This window comes from Peromyscus maniculatus, chromosome 6, assembly GCF_049852395.1.
Source record: "Peromyscus maniculatus bairdii isolate BWxNUB_F1_BW_parent chromosome 6, HU_Pman_BW_mat_3.1, whole genome shotgun sequence".
Taxonomy (NCBI): Eukaryota; Metazoa; Chordata; class Mammalia; order Rodentia; family Cricetidae; genus Peromyscus; species Peromyscus maniculatus.
In genome coordinates, this window is record NC_134857.1 from 82,612,045 (window position 1) to 82,626,505 (window position 14,461).

At 44.5% G+C, this 14,461-nt stretch overlaps 1 long non-coding RNA gene across 1 annotated transcript; it reads left to right on the forward strand.

The window, feature by feature from the left end:
• Positions 1–495: 495 nt before the first annotated feature.
• On the forward strand, positions 496–8,541 carry LOC143273768 (uncharacterized). Its single transcript, XR_013051940.1, has 3 exons — positions 496–592; positions 6,862–7,032; positions 7,667–8,541. It is a non-coding gene; the product is annotated as an uncharacterized LOC143273768 (long non-coding RNA).
• Positions 8,542–14,461: the final 5,920 nt, after the last annotated feature.

The window sequence follows — 14,461 nt, forward strand, 5'->3', positions numbered from 1 at the left end:
GGCAATAATTAAACCTGTATACTGATTTGGGAATTTTTTAAATCAGATTAGTAGGAGAGGGAATTAGGATTTGCCTTAACAATTGTAGTATAATGCACATAGTATACATATGTTTGATATATACTTATGTTTGATATGTATGTATGGTTATGTGGATATAATTGTGCATATGTGTATATATACAAGCACAATCCAGTAGTAATTGTCAAGAGCCTATCAGAAGCGTCCTGAGAATCCATGAGTAGGGAAGCTGAGGCTTACAGACCCCTGCCATGCCCTGGGTTGTGAGCATGGAAAGAAAGAGGTGGACTCCACTACCTTGTGAGGGGTAGAAAGTGTTGGAAATCTCCAACTAGGGCCCCATTCCAAACCTCACCCTCAGAAAACCCACCAAGCCATGGTCCCTCCCCCAAAGCTTCTAAAGACCATGCCTACAGGGTATTTAACATCCAGTTCATAGGCCTTCCACATGATTTCTCTCCTGCTTCTTTTCACCAGGAATCACTCGGGAGTTGCTTTGCTTGGATTAAACCTGGTCTTATTAATTCGGCTGGATTTGGTTTATTGCGTCGATGGAGAGACTTAATATCAGGTATGGAAACCTTTCAGAGAGATGGTGCATGGAGAAGCATAGGGGTGGGAAAAGGTGGTGTGGACACAGTTCTTGCCCTCTGGGGAAAGAGTGGGGAGAGAGTTAAATAGAGAACATTACTCGCTATCTTTATCACGAACCAATCACTGGTCTCTAAGGGGAGACCTCAGAAGACATGGTTAAGAAGTGAAAACTGTTTAGTACTTGGGATTGAAGAATTTTGTCTTTCAGATGCTTCCAGACTTTGCTCTATGTGTCTGTCCCCTGGCTTGGATATGAGTGCTCCACTGCTGTTACAATGTTTTCATGTTGACAGAACTGAGTTCTGTGAGTCTTCCTAACAATGCTCTAACCTGAAATCATAGTAAAATGCCATGAATTTGAAGGCAACAGGTCAGAAGTGAGAGTTCCCTCGGGACTCCAGAACCTGTGGATGGAAGCTGGGAGATGGCCAACTGCTGGATGAAAATTGCTGCCAGCATTCTATGCCAGCACAGTGGTCAAATCCAGATGTTTACAGATGTAGAAACTTCTGGGTTTCAAAAGAGAGAAAGGGCAATGCAGAGTGCTGGGTGATTGGGTCTTAAGAGGAAGCCGATATTTTATTCCTACCCCAGAGGAGGCCATGTCAAGAGGTGGTCACATCTTTCAACTCAGTTTTTCACATCTTTCAACTTCAGTACCAGATCCTGAAAGGGAGAAGCCACACGGGGCTGGGACCACCCCAGCTTTTGGAACCCCAAAAGGTCTGGTGGAAGCCTGCAAACCTGAGCATCTTTGCTCTGCCAATCATTCTGGTCCCCTGAAATCATGATAGGTTGGTTTCATCATTAATGAATGAATGAATGAGAGTCTAGTGATGTGCCCATGTTTTTGACCCCTACTCTCCAGTTACCTTACCATCCCGCTATATGGTTTCACATTGGCACTGTCGGGAGGATTTAATGGCTGATATTAATGGTCTGATATATTAGGGAATTCAAGTGAGTATCCTCTCTCTAATCCACACTGTCTCCTCCACATGTCCAGCAGATATAGAGAACCATGGCCCAGAGCCTGGGGTGTGGCCTGTGTAGAGAAGAACAAACTTTATCAAAAGAGAGGTGTGGCCTCAGTCCTTGGCTCCTGGAAGATAAACTATACAGGAATGGAATTTCCTCTGTGTTAAAGTCTGCTCACATGCTTGAGTCTGAGTCACTTGACACGAGGCCTCACTAGGATTTATCTCTGTCTTTATCTGCATCTAGGGCTCTGTTGGAGAGGATGCGGCCGACAGCAAACACGCCTTCGATTCCAAACACATAGGACCATTGACTGGGAGAGGAAGTGGCCAGCGAGTTGTTTGAGGCTCAGTACATGCACCACTGAGGGGTTAGAGAGGGTTGGCTAGAGAGAAGGGAAGGAGGAGAGGCTTGGCCCCACTACATCATATGTAAGCAATGCCCTTGAGATCCCAGTTTCTATAGAGGTCGGGTGCCTCTGCCTCTCCCTTGGCATTGGAAATTAAAATATCTCAGGACCTCCAAAGCATCAAAAGTCAGGAGGCTGAGGATGTAACTATAAGTCTTTGAAATATGGCCAGAGCCTTTAAAGTTTAAGGTCTTTCACATCTTGAACGCGAGCCGGGACAAAGAAGAAAGACAAGGGCCTGAGGGATGGAAAACGTTCCTAGTGATAAAGGCCAGAGCTGGCCCTAATGTCTCTAGTACTCCAGGGAGGGTCATTGCTGTCTGTTGCAGCTAGCTGAAGTCCTCCATCTCCATAGTCCTGCAACAGGATCACCCATGAACTTGATGTCTGTGTGACTCGGTTCCTTCATTTACAGCATGAGTGTAGTTGGACTAGTTTGGCTCTAAACATGTCTGATTTGACCTCATACAATCCTAACCATTGTGCCTGAAGGATACCTTTCCCTTGGGCTGGAGCTGGCAAGGGCATTCTTCATGCTTGGTGCCCCTGGAAAGGACCAAAAGGTGTTGGACTGTGGGGAGAGGACTGGACAGCCCAATAATTCACATATACTGTAGGCCACAGGTCTTGGCCTTTGGGAGTCAGGGAGACCTTAAAACCTCCTGAGAAACCACAGACATCCTTGAAGAAGCCAATGGCATGCTTTATGGGAAAGGTGGAAAATGAAAGTTGTTTTCTTTTCTTTTTTCTTTTTTTAATCTCTGGGAAGAAAAGAGACTTAGAGAGGATTGCTATGGGCTCATCTGACAAAGCAAGATGGAAAAAGGATGTGTGACTCAGAAGGAAACGGAGGAGCTTTACCTCTGGGAGGTGTTGGGTCACTCACACGTGCAGAAGGCAGTCTAGACACGGAGGCTGGGTGTGGGAAACAAACCCAGATAGCACCATCTCTCTAATAAAACTGGCAAGAGCCATGGCCGATCTGCGTCCCGGGCATGTCTGATGCGATGTCACGATGAGCACCTACTGTGCTCCGGGAGATATGCTAGACACCGTGGCTACAATGATGAGTAAAGCAGGCGTTTTCACAGCTTTCTGGGTGGGTGGGGTGGGTTCTCAGGCTCCTGGCTGACTCAGAAATAAATTAAGCATGTAAATGGATCATCGCAGTGTGCAGAATGTGCAAACGCCATGGGAATGCACAGCACGCACCCCTGAAAGGCTTCCGCTCCATAAGTTAAGGTTCCTTTCCCTATTTCACCGAGGAGGAAACCAGGGCTCAGAATGGTTAAGTCTCTCAGGCAAGGTTGCCCAGCAACTGAAAGGCCATGCCGGGGTTCAGAGATCTGTCTAATCCCACTAGCTTCTCCCTCAACCACTTTTCAATTGGGCTATCGGCATCTGAGGTGGGGAGGGGATGAGACAGCCTTTTAATATGTAGGCCTTCTGGTTCCTATTACTTGGCTTTTCCTGCCTTGTCTTAGAGTCGGGACCTTTCCGCTTCTCCACATCACCTCTTTCTCCCAGCCTGTCTCTTCCATACCTACAAGGTTCTGACAGGATAATGGGCCTTTCTCCAGGTTCTATGTGGTTACAGAAGAAGTTGGGACAAGAACGCTTGGACAGTTCTCTAAGTTCCTGGCATAGCCTGTACACTTGACACTTCAGGACTGCAAGGGGCTGACAGCCTCCAGTGAGGGGTGTGAGGGGTGGGGCAGCCTTGCTATGTGTAGGGGAGAGTGAGTTGAGTGCACATATATGAAGGAGATGCTTACCTGTGCTATAGATAGACCTGGACGGCAGCTGTGCATGCATGTAAGAGTGTGCATCTGGTGAGCACATGGCCACCAGGTGTTGTGTTGGTGGCATATGTCTGTGTTTGGAAACAGTGACATGTTTGTGTGTCATGAGGTATGTGACATGAGACAGAAATGGGGAATGCCCTTCCAAAGCCACACGAAGAAGAAAAGGGGTCCTAAGAGGAGAACTATCTACACAGTCCTCCCACAGGGCCTTTGGCCATGCTTTGGGGCAAGAAGTGTCCCCCAAGAGAGGGACTGTGATGGGGCACAGTGGTATACAGGAGGCCACCTTGAGAGTGAGACATCCTCCAGTCTCACAGATGGTTACTCTCCCTTATTGCCCTACCCGTGAGCTACAGTCCCCGAATGTATTGTTGCCATGATCATTTTGAGCAAATTGTTATCCATTAAATCAACTGACAATAAAAATTAAAGATTTCATTTTTATTCTTTCTCTAATGGTTTTCTTTTTTATATTAATGAATTTCTGATGAATGTATTTTATTTATTTTTTAGTTAAATTTTTTTTCATGTATTTTGATCATATTATTTCACCTTCTCCAACTCCTCTCAGATCCTCATCTCTTCCCTACCTACCCAACTTCATATTTTCTCTCTCTCCTTCCTCCCCCATTTCTTTCAAAAACCAAAAAATGAAAAAATGAAAATCAACACAAATACACAAAAACCAATAAGACAAACCAGGCTTGGTGGCTCAAACCTTTAATTCCAGCACTGAAGAAGCAGAGGCAGATAATCTGGTCTCCGTGAGTTCAAAGTCAGCCTGGTCAACATAACAAGTTCCAGAACAACTAGTGCTTCATAGAGAGACCCTATCTCAAAACAAACAAAACAAAACCCATCAAGATAAAAAAAAAATACCCCAACAAAACAAAAGGCATACGCTTACAAAAATGGAGTCTGTTTTGTGTTGGCCACCTATTCCTGGACATAAGGCCTGCCTTGGTATACCCAACGGGTATACCCATGGGGCCAGTTGACACACCCAATGACACTCCATTGGTGAAATCTCCCTTTCCCAGCTTACATTGTTTGTTTGAGAAATTTATTTGCCTTTGCCTTCTGAAAGACCATTTCTCTGAGTACAGAATTCTAGTTTGGTAAGGTCTTTCAGCCCTTTTACACCTTAAACATCCCATCCCATGTTTGCATTAGCCTGCTAACAGTCGCTATCACAAAATACCTGAAGGCCTTTTAAGAAGGAAAATGTCGATTTGACTCAAGATTCAGGTGAGTGGAAATCGGAACAAGTCTGGGTGCCATGGCTGTGTCATAACATGCTGGAGACACAGAAAAGGAACTGGTTAAATACAAAAGGGAGACGTGTATGTGAGGAAGCAAGGGAGCGGACTGGCCGGGCTCACGTTTTCGTGGCCACCCACGGACAGATTTACCGCAGGAGCCACCTGAGTCCCCCACGAAGGCAGTTAGGGCCAGATTATCTCAACTTAGCCCCACTTCTGAAAGCTCGCACCAACTTCCCATTGTATTACCTTCAGGAATCAAGCCTCAACCTGAGTTGGGGGGCAGCAAATTCAACCCACGGCAACTCTCCTCTCGCTTGAATACTTTCTAAAGATGCTTGCAATCCTGTATAGCTAATATGCCCTCCCCCTCTGATTTCTCATATGATTATTCTTTGCCTTCGACTTCCCCGCAGTCTGGTATGATTTGCCCGGGGGTAGACGCCGCATTTGGACTGATTGGTGCTCTCTTAACTTCCTATGTCTGTGGTTTGGTGGTTGAGAAATTCACAGTCTTTCACATTTTTAAAATTGTTTCACTGATTTAATATTTAGCCATGTCCAGTCTACTGATAAGCTCATCAAAGGTAGTCTTTATTTCAGTTACAGTAATTTTTATTTTTAGCACTTACTTCAGATTCCTTCTTAGAATATCTCTCTGTTTATAGTGTTGGTATGTTCTTGCATGTACCTGTGTGTTCTTATGTGTTCTTGTATGTACCTGTATGTTCTTGCATGTTGCCTGCTTTTCCCTCTGGAGCTGAGCATATTAATCACTATTGTCTTTGCATTTAATTTTTATTTATTATTAGTGTGTATTTCTATACACCCATGAAATGTACATGCATGCCACATGCGTGGAGGTCAGAGGACAATACTGTGAAGTCAGTTCTTTCCTTCCACCTTGACATGGTTTGTGGGGATCAAACTCACGTATCAAGCTGCCATCACTGGGTAGCTGGCCCCTTATGGTCAATCTTTATTGCCCACTTGAGGGGACTTAAAGAAAGAGCTGAGTACCAGTGTTTGTGTGTCTACTTTCTTACCGTGAACACAGTGTGAGCATTCACCTCACCATGCTCCTGTCACCAACCTCTTCATCCTGTAAATGTCACATCTGTACCCTTCATCCATGCAAAATCAACTCTTTCTTCCCCAAATTACCTTTGTCAGGTTCTGTCACAGCAAAGGAGAAAGTGACGAATATAGACGCCATTTTCAAATTTTCCAGTCTAATTTGAATAGCCTTGCCATACATCTGGGTCTGATCCCCCCATTTCCTCTCTCTCTGGTATCTTGTTAAACTATGGTTTATTTATTTTTATTTTTTATTTTTTACCTTGTTGTACCTTCTCCCTCTGCCTCCGCTGACCAAAAATGTTGGATATGATATGATGTATTGGGAAAAAGAAGAGGAGGCCCTTGATTGGTCTCAGTGAACCTGTTCTCCCCAAAGGGCTTCTCACTTCTTCTTTTATTCAAACCCATTCTTTGAGTGAGGTAAGAGGTCTGCATGGCACTATTCCCACCCAAACTGGACATAGCCAGGGTTTTTATATAGAAATTTGTCTATACTGAGTCTCTGGGAATTTGACAATTAGTTTTGGTCTCCTAACCCTGTTTTAGTTCCCATGAAAGTTTCTACTACAAGTTGTGATTCTGTCTGTCTGTCTGTCTGTCTTTCTAACTTGGGATCAGAGGTTTGCCCCATGACCTCAATTCTCTGGTGAATTTAAGAAAACTTGTTGACTTTCAGTTTATTTAACTTTTTTTTTTTGTCTTGTGTGAACAGGAGCCATGATTGTTGGACTAGGAAACAGAAGCTCCTGCCTTTTATTTCCAAGCAAGTTTTCTCATGGACGTTATTCAAGATCCCTTCCATTCTGAAGAGGGTAGGAGACTGGGGTTGGTAAAAGTAGGATGTTTCTTGATGTTCTTTCCAAGATGGACAATTCTCTCTGAGGTAAGATGGATCTCTGAAGGTGAGCAGTTCCCCCGCGAATTGATCTCTGAGTGTTCTACACACGGCTGCCATCCTTCACTAGCAGAGACTGTGCGGGGCGAAATGCTACCACCCGCTCCACTGCTATTCCAGACAACTGGAGACACTCAGCTGGGGCTCTGCCCAGAATCTTCAAAAGCCAACACACACACACACACACACACACACACACACACACACACACACACACACACACACACACTCTGAGTGTACAGACTGATCCCCCTTAGGCCAGACAGGACAAATACCAAGGCTTCTAGGTAAAGCACTGTGTTGCTACCCCTCTTCACAAGATTAAATTCAACTGGATTTGAGTCTATAGATTCCAGTGGTTTCCACGTGGGTGTGGCATGGAGGGAGGAAGAAAAATACATCCTGACATCCCTACCCTGGCACAATCAAAGGAAGGGGAATGTGTTAGGGTTTTTGTCCACTGGACACAGCCTAGAATCACCTGGGAAGAATTCCAGTGGCAGAGTTGTCTAGATCAGGTTGACCTGTGGGCATGTCTGACGGGCAGCGGGAGTGGGGTGGAGGGGGGGGGTGAGGGTTGTCTTGATTGTTAATTGATATAGGCAGATCTATCTCCTTGCAGGTGGTACACTCCCTGCACAGGGGTCCTGGACAAACAAGAAAGGAGAAAGCAAGCTAAGGATATCAAATGAAGGATCCCTGTGCTAATTCTCTCCCTGCTCTGAACTGTGGATAGGATGCTCCAAGTTCCTGTCTTGTCTTTTCTGAAACGATGGACTGTGACCTTGAGTTCTGAGCAACAAATTCTTTCCTCCTCTGTGCAGTTTTTAGTTAGGGTGTTTTAGTATAGCAACAAGCCTTTCATCCCAGATCACCAGGATTCTCACTGGCCTTCCTTAACACTCTCCCCTGGAAATCAAGTTTCTCTCCATAGAGGAACACACAGGAACACAAATACAGTGTTGTCCAAGCAACTCTAGGGAGCACACAGATCTGTGACTTTTTTTCATGGACCAGTGTGTCCCATGGAAGCTAGCCAAGTACGTAAGACCCCGATGCAAGGGATTTCACAGTGGGAGGAGAATTCCCATGCTCTTTGATAGGTAGAAGCCCATTCCTGTTCTTTAAATCTTCAGTCACAGCCCTAAAAGAGGACCAGAAGTGGCAGACACGGGTGGAAGTTGCCTGGGACAGTGCTTCCCGATGAGCTGCCTCTGTCTGCTGCGTCTTTGCCCCAGCCAGTGTTAAAGGTGTACATGGGGACAGGTTGACACCTGCCCACTGTTTCCTGAGTCAAAGGGGCCTAGTGACAACCGAGACTGAATGCTCTTAGTGCAGGTGATATAGAGGAAGGACTATGGACTTTTTTCATGAATATTAGTTGTTTTTTCAGTTTGTAACATCTGCAATATTATGTTTACATTATTTACAAAATAATGTGTTTATTATGAAATTTCCTATATAAATATCAGTCATTATACTTTGCTGATATTGATCCTCCCCTCCCCCACTGTCACTCCCCTCCCCCACTGCCACCCCCTCCCCCACTGCCACCCCCTCCCCCACTGCCACCCCCTCCCCCACTGTCACCCCCTCCCCCACTGTCACTCTCCTTCTCCCCCACTGTCATCCCCCTCCCCCACTCTCACCCCCTCCCCCACTGTCATTCCCTCCCCCACTGTCACCCCTCCCCCACTGTCACTCCCCTCCCCCACTGTCACTCCCCTCCCCCACTGTCACCCCTCCCCCACTGTCACTCCCCTCCCCCACTGTCACCCCTCCCCCACTGTCACCCCTCCCCCACTGTTACTCCCCTCTTTCACTGTCACCCCCTCTCCCACTCTCACCCCTCTCCCCCACTATCACTCCCCTCCCCCACTGTTACCCCCTCCCCCACTGTCACTCCCCTCCCCCACTGTCACTCCCCCTCCCCCACTGTCACTCCCCTCCTCCCCCACTGTCACCCCTCCCCCACTGTCACTCCCCTCCCCCACTGTCACTCCCCCTCCCCACTGTCAATCCCCCTCCCCCGCTATCACTCCCCTCCCCCACTGTCACCCCCTCCTCCCCCACTGTCACTCCCCCTCCCCACTGTCAATCCCCCTCCCCCGCTATCACTCCCCTCCCCCACTGTCACTCCCCTCCCCCACTGTCACCCCCTCCCCCACTGTCACTCCTCCTCCCCCACTATCACTCCCCCTCCCCACTGTCACTCCCTTCCTCCCCCACTGTCATCCCCTCCCCCACTCTCACCCCCTGCCCCACTGTCATCCCCTCCCCCACTGTCAATCCCCCTCCCCCGCTATCACTCCCCTCCCCCACTGTCACTCCCCCTCCCCACTTGTCTTCTTTCTCCTCCCAGACAGTCACCCAGTGGTGTCCAGATCATATGTACATATATATAGGGTTCTATGCACATACGTATAGTTATTTAAATCCGGATTCTGCATATGACATTAAACATGAAGCATTCATTTTTCTCCCAGTACCCTCTCTCGTCCCTCCAAATCCCCCCTGCTTAGGTTTAGCCCCTCCTACAGCCACATTGTCCCTCTTCTGGTTTAATGTTCACGCATGTGCACATATATGTAAAACCTAGATTCTGCATGTAAGAAAAAGTGTGATATTTTTCTTTCCAAACCTGTCTCATTTTGCTTAACAGCACGATCTCCAGTTCCCTCCATTTTTTCCCTGAAGATGACATGCACTTCATTCCCCTTAGTGACAGAATAGTATTTCACCATGTATCTCTGCCGCCTTTTCTCATCCATTCATCTGTTGATGGGCCTCTAGGCCGATTCTGCTTTGCCAGTTGTGGACGCAGTGGGAGTGATGTGTGAGGTCTCTGTAGATTTGCCTTCCTTGGGTGTAGACCCAGGAGTGCTCCGGCTAAGAGGACAGCCCTGCTTTAGTCTTTTGAGAGCCCTCCACAGCGACCCCACAGTAGCTGCTCTTGCTCACATGTCTGTCAGCAGCGAGTAAGTGTCCCTTGCTGTCACCAGCGTTTGCTGTCATTTGTCTCTGAAAGACAGTCGTTCTGACCGGAGCCAGATGAAGTCTCAGCGAGTTTTATCTCTCTTCCCTGATGGTAAAGGATGTTGAACAATTTCCGTGTGTTTATTGGTTATCAATATTTGTTCTATGGGGGAATGTCTCTTCAGTTCATTGGCTTGTTTATTGATTGTGTGAGATTCAATGTTTAATATTCTGAGTTCTTTAAAGATTTTAGATATTAACTCTCTTATCAGATAAAGCTGACAAAGAATTTTCTCCCATTCTATAGACTGCCTCTTCCTTTTCTTAATAGTTTTCTGGACAGAAACTCTTAATTTAATGAAATCCTGTTTATCAATTCACATTATTATTTCCTGGGCTATTTGGGGTTTTTCAGGTCTTTGCTAACACCTGTATTTTGAAGTATTTTCCATATACATGTTCACATTTATCCATTCACTCTCTCATTTATGTGGGTGCACATGCCACAGCATGCGTGTGTAGGTTCAGAGATGACCTGAGGGATTCAGTTTTCTCCCTTCACACTGGTGTGTTCCGGATATCAAACTCAGGTCATCAGGGTTGGTGGGAAGTGCCACCATCTAATGAGACCAGCTTAGGGGGTTTACATCTTATGTTAAGGTCTTAGATCTATTTTGAAATTGAGCTTGGTATAGGGTAAGAAATAGGGATATAGCTTCATTTTCCAAAGTCTGGTTTCCCCAGAACCTTGTGGTGAGAGAGTCTTTTTCTCTAATGTATATCTTTGACATCTTTATCAATTAGTAGGTGGCTGTAGCTATATGAGTTATTTCTGGGTTCTTTACTCCATTGGTCTACCTGTTTTTTTTTGTTTGTTTGTTTTGTTTTTCCTGGTATCATACTACAACAGCCTGTTGTTTGAGATTTTACGATACCTCCAGAATTTCTCTGTCTGCTTAGGATTCATGTTATTTCTATTTCTATGAAGAATGGTGCTGAAATGCAGCTGTGTTGAATCTGCTGTTCACTTTTCTACATCTACAGCCATTTTCACAATATTAATTCAACCAATTCACGATCTTGGGACACCTTCTCTGCCTTTTAGTGTCTTTTTTAATGTCTTTCTTTGGTGTTTCGGTTTTGAGCGAGAGGTCTTCAGCCTCTGTGGTTAGCTTTATTCATAGGTGTTTTATAGTTTTAGAAGCTACTATGGATGGGATTGCCGTCCTGATTTATTTCTTAGCAAGTGTTTTGCTGGTTAAATGGAGAGATTACAGGTTCTTGAATGTTGGTTTATACTCTTTGATCTGATAGTACTTTCACCAAAGTACCAGATATAAAACCAACATAGTACTTTGGTGAAAGTACTATCAGATCAAAGAGTATTTTTGTGGAATCTTTAGGATCCTTTAAACACAGGATCATATCTTCTACAAGCAGAGATGATTTGTTTCTTTCCCCTCCATGTATATCCCTTTTAGTCTTTCTTCTGTCTTGTTTCTCTAGCTAAGACATAGTGAAGAAAAGTAGAGAGAGCAGACACTTGTGCCTCTTTACTGATTTTAGAGGAAATGCTTCCAGAATTTCTTCATGTAACAAAATGTTGTCATGTGAAGCTTTTATTATGTTCAAATAGGCTCCTTCTCTTCTGAGTTTCTTCAGCCATTTTATCACGAAGGGGATGTTGAACTTTGTCAAATGTCTTTCCCTTATCCATGGAGATGATTATGTGAGTCCTACCTTTAAATTTATTCCTGTGCTGGATTACATTAATCATACATGTTGAACCAACTTTGCACCATGAAGGAAAACCAGCTTGGCCACAGTGTACAATCCTGAGTGTGTTCTTTCATTCTGTTTTTCAAGTATTTTACCGAGATTCTTTCTGTCTATGTTCATCTTGGGAGCCAGCCTATGGTTTCTATGAGCACTGTGTTCATATTTGGTTTTCGTATCATCTGTGACTTCAGGCTCACGGGATCCAATGTTCCCACTGGTTTCACTGCACGAGTCTGGTAGTATTCCTTCCCTTTCTGTCCTGTGTAACGATTTGAGAGATGCTGGCACTCGCTCTTCTTTCACGGTCTGGTAGACTCAGGCAGTGAGTGACCAGTCCAGCTCTGGACTGCCTTCACTTGGAATTCTTTATTTTTGCTCTCACTTCATGTCACAGATCTACTTGAGTCACTTGTAGCCTTGATTTAATTTTGATAGCTTATATGCTTCATGACTTTGCTGTTTATTGGAACATATTTTCAAAATATCTGTGGTGGTATTGTGTTCCCCAAAATATTGTGCACCCTAATAAACTTATCTGGGGTCAGAGACAGAATAGCCACAATATTAGGCATGAGGATAGGCAGTGATAGCACACGCCTTTAATCCTAGCATTCCAGAGGCAGAGATCCATCTGTTCAAGGATACAGCCAAGCATGGTGATTCACGCCTTTAATCCCAGAAAGCGAGTCTTTAATCACAGGGAGTGATGGTAGAAAGCAGAAAGGTATAAAAAGCATGAGGACTAGAAACTAGCAGCATTTGGCTGGTTAAGCATTTGGCTGGTTAAGCTTTTAGGTTTTGAGCAGCACAGTTCAGCTGAGAACCATTCGGATATGAGGACACAGAGGCTTCCAGTCTGAGGAAACAAGATCAGCTGAGAAGTTGGCCAGGCTTGTTCTGTCTCTCTGACCATCCAGCATTTCACTCCAATAACTGGCCCTGGGTTTGATTTTATTAATAAGAACTTTTAAGATTCATGCTACAAATATCCACTAATGACCCTAGGGGTTTCATTGCTCATCTACTCCAATAATTCTTCTCTTTAATTTTATTAATTTGGGTCTCTGCTTTATTTTAGCTAAGGGTTTTTCAACTTAACCTTTTGCTTTATTGTTCTTTTAATATCAGTTCCATTAATTTCAACCCTGAATTTTACTGTTTTATATATATGAATGTTTTCCTATGCGTAGGTCTGTGTACCACATGTATACCTGTGACCGACCTGAGGAGTCCACTAAAGGGTATCAGATCCCCTGGGCATCACAGATGATTGTGAACTCCCATATTGGTGCTGGGATTCAAATCTGGGTCCTCCAGAAGAGCAGCCAGTATGTTTAACTGTTGAACCATCTCTCCAGCCCCTCTTTCCTCTTTCTTTCCATCTACTAATTTTTGGTTTGGCCTGTTCTTGTCACTCTAAGACCTTGAAGGAAACCTGTAAGTTTTTATTTGTCTGTTTTAAAACACCAGCATTCATAACTACATACTTACCTCTTAGAAATACCTTTGTTATATCCCAAAACTCTGCTAAATGATATTTCATTTTCATTGAATTCTAGAAATCTTTAAATTAAATCTTTAAATTTCTTCCTTGATTTCTTAAATGACCACTGATCACTATGTTGCTTTGTTCAATCTCTACATGTTTGTAGTTCTTGTAGTTTTTCTTGCAATTGATTTCTAATTTTGTTCCATAGGATCTGATAAGATATAAGAAATAATTTTGACATTTTCCCATTTGATAAGAAGGATTGCTTAATGGCCTCTAGGCCATGTGATCTCTTTTGGAAACACTTCTATAGACTATTGAGAAGAATGTGTATACCATAGCTATTGGATGGTTGCGGTTAGCTGTTAAGACCATTTGGTCTATGATGCAGTTTAACTCTGAAATTTCTTTGTTGATTATTCTGATTCTTCCCTATTAATGAGAGTGGGGCATTGAAATCAGCAAATACAATTGTGTTTGGACCTTTCTATCCCTCTGTGTCCAGCAATGTCTGTTTTATGTAATTGGGTGGACCACCATTCAGTGCCCATGTATTCCTAATTCTTACATCTTGTGGGTGGACTGTGACTTTTATCACACAGCGATCTTCTTCACGTTCCCTGACTAACCTGGAGTCCACTTGGTTCAACATTTGTATAGCTACACATGTTTGGTGTTGGCTTTCGTTCCCTTCGTGAGTTTTCTTCCAACTTTCCTTTTGTTGTCAGTGTGTGACTGAACTTAGAGGACACAATGTGATAGATCTGTAAGGGGCCTTAGAAAATATCGGCATCAGCTCTATATGGGGAAACTGAGGCCCAGAAAGGTCAAAAGACTGGCAGGTGGCATGTTAGGATGTGGGATCAACCTGTTTTGCCTGATGTCTTGACTAAGCAAATGTTTTATTTTGAAAATAGTTCCTGTTTGCTAGGAGGGCTCTGTTTACCCCATGGCAGGTGTGTTCTGCCTGTTGACATTGTGACATGATGTTGTCATCTGCAAAGTTTACACCATGTGATTATCAAACACAGACATCTATAATACTTCAAATAAATTTACCATTCTGTATTGGGCCTTGCTCATAGCTATCTCAGGGTACACATGGCCCTAAAACTTCAGTGTCCATTTGGGCTCCAGCTCCAGTTCCAGCAGGATGATTTCTAGCCCAGGCCC